At 39.2% G+C, this 6,038-nt stretch overlaps 1 pseudogene; it reads left to right on the plus strand.

Moving 5' to 3' along the window:
- The first annotated feature begins 720 nt into the window (after nt 1-720).
- Nucleotides 721-4,205, plus strand: LOC138005996 (deoxyribose-phosphate aldolase pseudogene; annotated as a pseudogene).
- Nucleotides 4,206-6,038: the final 1,833 nt, after the last annotated feature.

The raw sequence follows: 6,038 nt of genomic DNA on the forward strand, positions 1-6,038 counted from the left end.
GCAAATTTGCGACTTCTCCAGATATTTAAGTCACAGAAGGAAAACATCCAATCGCTAATCGACTGCATTGGTCGCAATTTCGAGCCCTGTACTACACCGTACTGAACCCCTTTCGATCTGGGGCGGGTTCCTGAAAGGTGTAATAACTCTATTCCGGGGATAAATGTGCTGGAATAAGGCTAATATATCCCTGGAATAGAGTTATTACATCTTTCAAGAACTGGCTCCTAGCTGTCAAGTTTAGGTGAAACCACACCAGAATCGCGTGGAGGGACTGCTCGTGGTATTATGTATTATACTTATTTTCTATTAGGTGCTAATATAGTATTATCTATCTTGTAATTGATGTAAAATTGGCATTTCGAAAACTGCACTTATTAGTTTGCTCTTTATGCACATACATGTATTTTTGCTCTGGAGCAATCAAAGTGAGTGTCAGCTGTAGCAAAAATAAATCAAAATCTGAGGCAAATCTGTGCAAAATCTTGAGCATTTTACTTTTGACCAGAACACACTGCAGAGTGACCAGAATGCATTGTTCTGTGCAGGAGCCTAGGTTTGAACAGTAAAACACAGTGACGAACAATAAATTATTGACCTCTTACCCATAGTCCCCATCCCCTTGGGGTCAAACAAATAAAATTAATGCTACCTGCATACACCCTACGTTACTTCCATGGTGAAACTTTTCCAGAACATTACATGTAAGATGATGGGCTTATGGTTTTATCAGGTCAAACACCTATTAAACAGAGACTGGAAGAAATAGAATGTGCTGTGGCATCCGGTGCAGCGGAAATAGACATTGTGATCAGCAGAGCATTTGTACTAGAGGCAAACTGGAAAGCACTTTATGATGAAGTGATGGCAATGTGCAAGGCCTGTAGGGAAGCTCATCTAAAAACCATCATTGCAACAGGTACTGCAGTTTTATCTTGTCATGTACATATATGTGGCAAATCAGGTGACTTGATGTACTGTGGTTATTGCAGAATTGTTATACTTAGCAGATAAAACGTGTTTCTGATTGGTCAATGGCGAATGCATATTAATTGGTTTCTGAGTGCCATGGAGGTTATACATACCAAAGTTGCTGTAAAAACACAGTGATGGAGTAATTATTTTTGTTGAGTACACAATAAATGAAAAATCATATGAACTTGCTTGTGCATTTTGTGATTTATGGTCACTTGTGATGTTTTGAAAATTCTTAAGGAACCTCAAAAGGGTTTCCCTAATGCCAACCCTTTGTGTTTGTTGTAAAATCTTAATGGGTTGTTAGTGTTCTGGGCCCAGTTGTTCAAAACCTTATTAAGGTATTCCTGAATTACTGGAAACTGAAGTTGCAATTTAAAATTCTGATTAAAGTTCCCTCAAGATTTTTAGTCTTCACTTTTGAGTTAAAACCTTGCTTTCCTTCAGCATAAAATTAGAAGCTCACAGCTTCTTAGACAGGCAAAATTCGAGCCTCAGTTGGATTTTTTTCGCTGGTTAGTTTTCATTGGCTTTTTGAACGACTATAGCTGCAGATCTTAAGGGACTCTCTTTGATCTATTTCTCAAGCTTACATCTGATTAGTAGCCCGAATCTTCTGGACACGTGATTTTGACGACGTGAAACTAATTTGATATTAGGATTGTCATGCATTCAGTTCATAATTTTTGTATGTATAACCCTTAAATTGCATAAAGATCATCAATTTAACTGTTACTTGTTATTTTATCGATGTTTGCGTTCGTTATAATATATAAATCCTTTAGGTGAACTGGGCTCACTGACCAATGTGTACAAAGCCAGTCTGGTTTGCATGATGGCGGGTTCAGACTTCATCAAAACATCCACAGGCAAGGAATCAGTTAATGCAACGTTTCCTGTGGCGTTAGTCATGGTGCGAGCTGTCAGGGATTACTACCAGGTAACTTAGGTTTATCATTTTATAGCAAGACTGATAACAGGCCCTTCGAAGTTAGAGTCCTGAGCGTTCCGAATCATATTATCACATGGCTTCTGATAGGATGCGGAAAAAATTAAAGATTACGCGGAAATTTTTGGCCGTATTATGCGGAAACATGCGTTGATTATGCGGAAATTACACCGGATTATGCGGAAATTTAAACAAGTTATAAAACTAATAATTAGGCCCGTCCAATGTATTTACATGCTTACGGTAAATCCGTAATCGAAATTGCAACCAATACAATCGCATTTGTGACTGAATTTTTGCCCTTTGTGATTAAAATACATGGAGGAGTCACCAATTTGCGACCAGCTTTCACCGTTGAAATAAAAGGGTTAGGAGTTGGGATTTTGCCGCAACTTTTGGTAAAATAAATAAAGCGATAAAAAATTATTTTGTTTCTCGTCATGAATTTTGTTTCAATTTGAAGATAATGGAGCAAAATTGTAATACCTTTGGAGCGCGATCCATTCCCTCGATCATTGACTTAGTTTCTTATCAGTCACCTCATTTGCTGAAGAGTAACTGTTTCTCGTCCAATGGAAAGCATTGTAGGAACAAAAACTGTGTCCAGGCTCATTGGCTAAAAAATGCGCGGAAACTGCTTACGATCTTTCTTACGAACTTTCATCTTGCGAACGAAATGGTGTGTTTTCTTCAATGTTCAGGAAAATAAGCGTTTCAAAACAGTCAACTTCTTCGGCTTTTATGTTTTTGAGGATGTTAAGGAGCTGCTTTATCACTAATATCGGGTATTTCTTCTGTTTTTTGCGGAAAATATCGGAATTATGCGGAAGATGCGGATTTTAGTGAATTATGCGGATCCGCATCGCCGCATCCTGTCAGATGCCATGTTTTCACTTGAAAGGAACCAACCGGGAGAAAATAATGACAACCAAGGTAAGGTTGTTTTTCTTCATGTCTGAAGCAGTTGCCTTGGCTGACCTTAAAAAAACACAACTGCTAGCAGTGTATTTTACTGCACCTTTAAAAAACTTGCAAATTCTGAAGTTGAACTGTCGAACAACTGAGTCATTTTTTTAATGCCGCTGATCCTTTATAGGGATGTTGACATTTTGCTTGACTGTTCAAGACACAAACTGAGAAACTCGATTGAAATCCGCCAATCACAATGCAGAATGTGACTGACCTTTGATTTGGGATGCTACTGTCAGTAGCGAAAACTGGTGAGAAATGAAACTGTTGGTCGAGATTGTAACAGAGAGACTATCGTGCAGCATCAGTTAATCACACTCGTGTAAGGCTTAATTTCAGCGCTTTAAAATTCCATCGGTCAAAAAAAAGAAGTCATTAGTCGCCAGCTTGTACTCTTTGTTGTGCACCTCTTGAAGACATTAAAGTGCCTATGACTTTTTACCTTTTAGAAGAAAAGTTGAATGGTACGTTGATACACTTTTTCAAAAATTATTCGCGGATTCCACGTTCTTAAGGTTTTTTTTTGGCACATTTAAGTAACCCAGATTTGATCAAGCGCGAAGGGGGACTGGGTCCTGTGACGTAACAGGAGTAAGTTGTCGCCGTGTTGGTAGTGAAATGTCAGTGAAATGTTCGTAGAGTGCAATTTCATTCCATTCGTTATCTTTTCATACAAAAGAGAACTTATACTGTCACTTACCACGGTAGTAAAGCGCGTGAATGCAAAGTGAGTTACTCCTTCTGCGATCAGCCCAGGACTTCGTCGCTCGGTCAAAACAGCTCAGAAATCCGAAAATACGCTTTTTAATGCGGTTTAAGCCTTGAAAAAGATGTCTGGAACTGTAAAAGCCGGGTTTATTCTCGATAATTACTTTTAGCGGAGGGTTCTTGTCGTTTTCCGTAAATAAAAAGAAAATGGAAAGATAAGAACTTTAAGCATTGCCTCTTGTTCTGTCCAGCCTATGCTGCTGTGCGTGAAAAGTTGTTTACCTCCGCTGCACAGATACTAGGTAATGATTGGCATTGCGCCTCTAATAGTAAAAAAGAAAAAGTACTGGATTCTTAAATGGTGTTCCCAATGCCGATTTTCAAGTCAATAGTAACTTTTTTCAATGAGTACAATCTTTTATTTCTACGTCTAACTGTTTTAAATAAACAAACAAACAAACAAACAAACAGAGAGTCTGCATGGTTAGGACAGGTGCAAAAACGCCATTGGAGCAGAACTATTCATTTCCTCGTTTCTTTTTTTCAGCAAACGGGTCATAAAGTTGGATTCAAGCCTGCAGGTGGAATTCTAAAGATGCTTTAACTTGGCTATCCTTAATGTAAGAGGAACTTGGAGATGAGTGAACACGTCCTAATTTGTTTAGGATTGGTGCAAGTTCTTTGCTTGGTGACATGAAGAGGCAGCTGTTCCACTATGTGACGGGGCGGTTAGTAGTAGGGTATCGTGGCAGTGGTCACAGTTTTTCGCTGTACGGACCGACCCTTAGCTGGTAAAAAAACTTGTTTATTTTTTTCCTTTCTCTCCCCTCCTCTCTGAAATAACTTTTTTAATTGTTGACTCGCACCGCACTTGATAGCGGATGCAGTATTAAAGCGACTTACAAACTGAACGTTTCAAAGAGAAATTTTCTTATTTGAATTCCATTTCCAAACCTCTTGTCTAATAAAAAGTAACTTCTGTATGTAAACGAATTCGGTGTCAAAGGAAATTGAAATTTAAGGTCATCACACCAGCTTACGTAACCAAGGCTAGGATTCCGCCCGCCGTGAGCGGGCCGGATGAGAAAATGCCGCCCGCTCCCGGAACCAATCAGATTGCAGGATTTGTTGAAATTCCGCCCGCTCACGCACTGAGAAAAAAATAAACGCTCCCAAACGCCACATCTTGAAAGCAAAATAATTGATAATCATATTTAGACGACTTCATTTGTTGTTGTCCAAAAAAGTTTTTAACTTAGGTTATAAAGAATCTGCCTTTAGTTTTTGAAATTCAGTGGAAAAAAGTAGCCGATTTCTCATCGTGAAGTAGCCGACGCTTTTCAATTCATCGGCTGTCGGTACTTATTTGAAACCACTTCATGTCCATGCAAGTATACTGAATCCTTTGTTGCGTCCTGACATGTAGGTATGCTGCACAGCATGAAATGGCAATGGCCTGATCGCACAACTGTCAAACACTTGATCTCTGGAGGGAGAAATTGCTGCTGGAAAACCGATTATTTTCACAAAACGCTGTTCATTGGAGGGGCTGGTTTTAATGTATTCCAAGTACCTAAGTGAGGCGTGCGTTTCTTAAAAGCGGATCAAATCAAATCACGTTTTGGTTTTTCAATGAAAGGGGATAACGTGAAAACGTGTGTATACGAGCAAAGACCTCTTGAAGCAAATTGGAGGAGCAACAAAAGTATGTCGTCGAATCCGCGGGTCGGCCTCGGCCACACTGATGTAAGGCGAGTGTTATCATGACTGCTCGATTCCTGCTACCCCCAAAATCAGGGTTTACTGTGTGTATAGAAAGGGATAGAATTCAAAACGGGAAAAATTCAAGAATCTTTAAATTTGTATACTAAAAGAAGAACATGTATATCGATGTATTTAACGAAAGTAAACTTAAATAGCACGTTTGGTTGTAGTCTTTATTTGCGTTTCGCGACTGGTAAGCAATTTCTCGAGTGCACTGTGCGCCCAGCGAAAAACAGCAAAAAGTTTATTGCCCTTCAGTTCCCAACATGTATGTCGATGTATTTAACGAAAGTAAACTTAAATAGCACGTTTGGTTGTAGTCTTTATTTGCGTTTCGATACTGGTCAGCAATTTCGCGAGTACACTGTGCGCCTAGCGAAAAACAGCAAAAAGTTTATTGGCCTTCAGTTCCCAACATGTATGTCGATGTATTTAACAAAAGTAAACTTAAATAGCACGTTTGGTTGTAGTCTTTATTTGCGTTTCGGGACTGGTCAGCAATTTCGCGAGTACACTGTGCGCCTAGCGAAAAACAGCAAAAAGGTTTATTGGCCTTCGGTTCCCAAAATCTAAAAAGAAAATCGAGAAATTATTCAGAAGCATTGCGTTTGCATGCGGCAACTGGTGGCAAATGTCAGGATGAAATTTGCGCTTTGTCAAAATTCAAAGAAAA

The sequence above is a fragment of the Montipora foliosa genome, chromosome 6 (genome assembly GCF_036669935.1).
Source record: "Montipora foliosa isolate CH-2021 chromosome 6, ASM3666993v2, whole genome shotgun sequence".
In the NCBI taxonomy this organism is placed as follows: Eukaryota; Metazoa; Cnidaria; class Anthozoa; order Scleractinia; family Acroporidae; genus Montipora; species Montipora foliosa.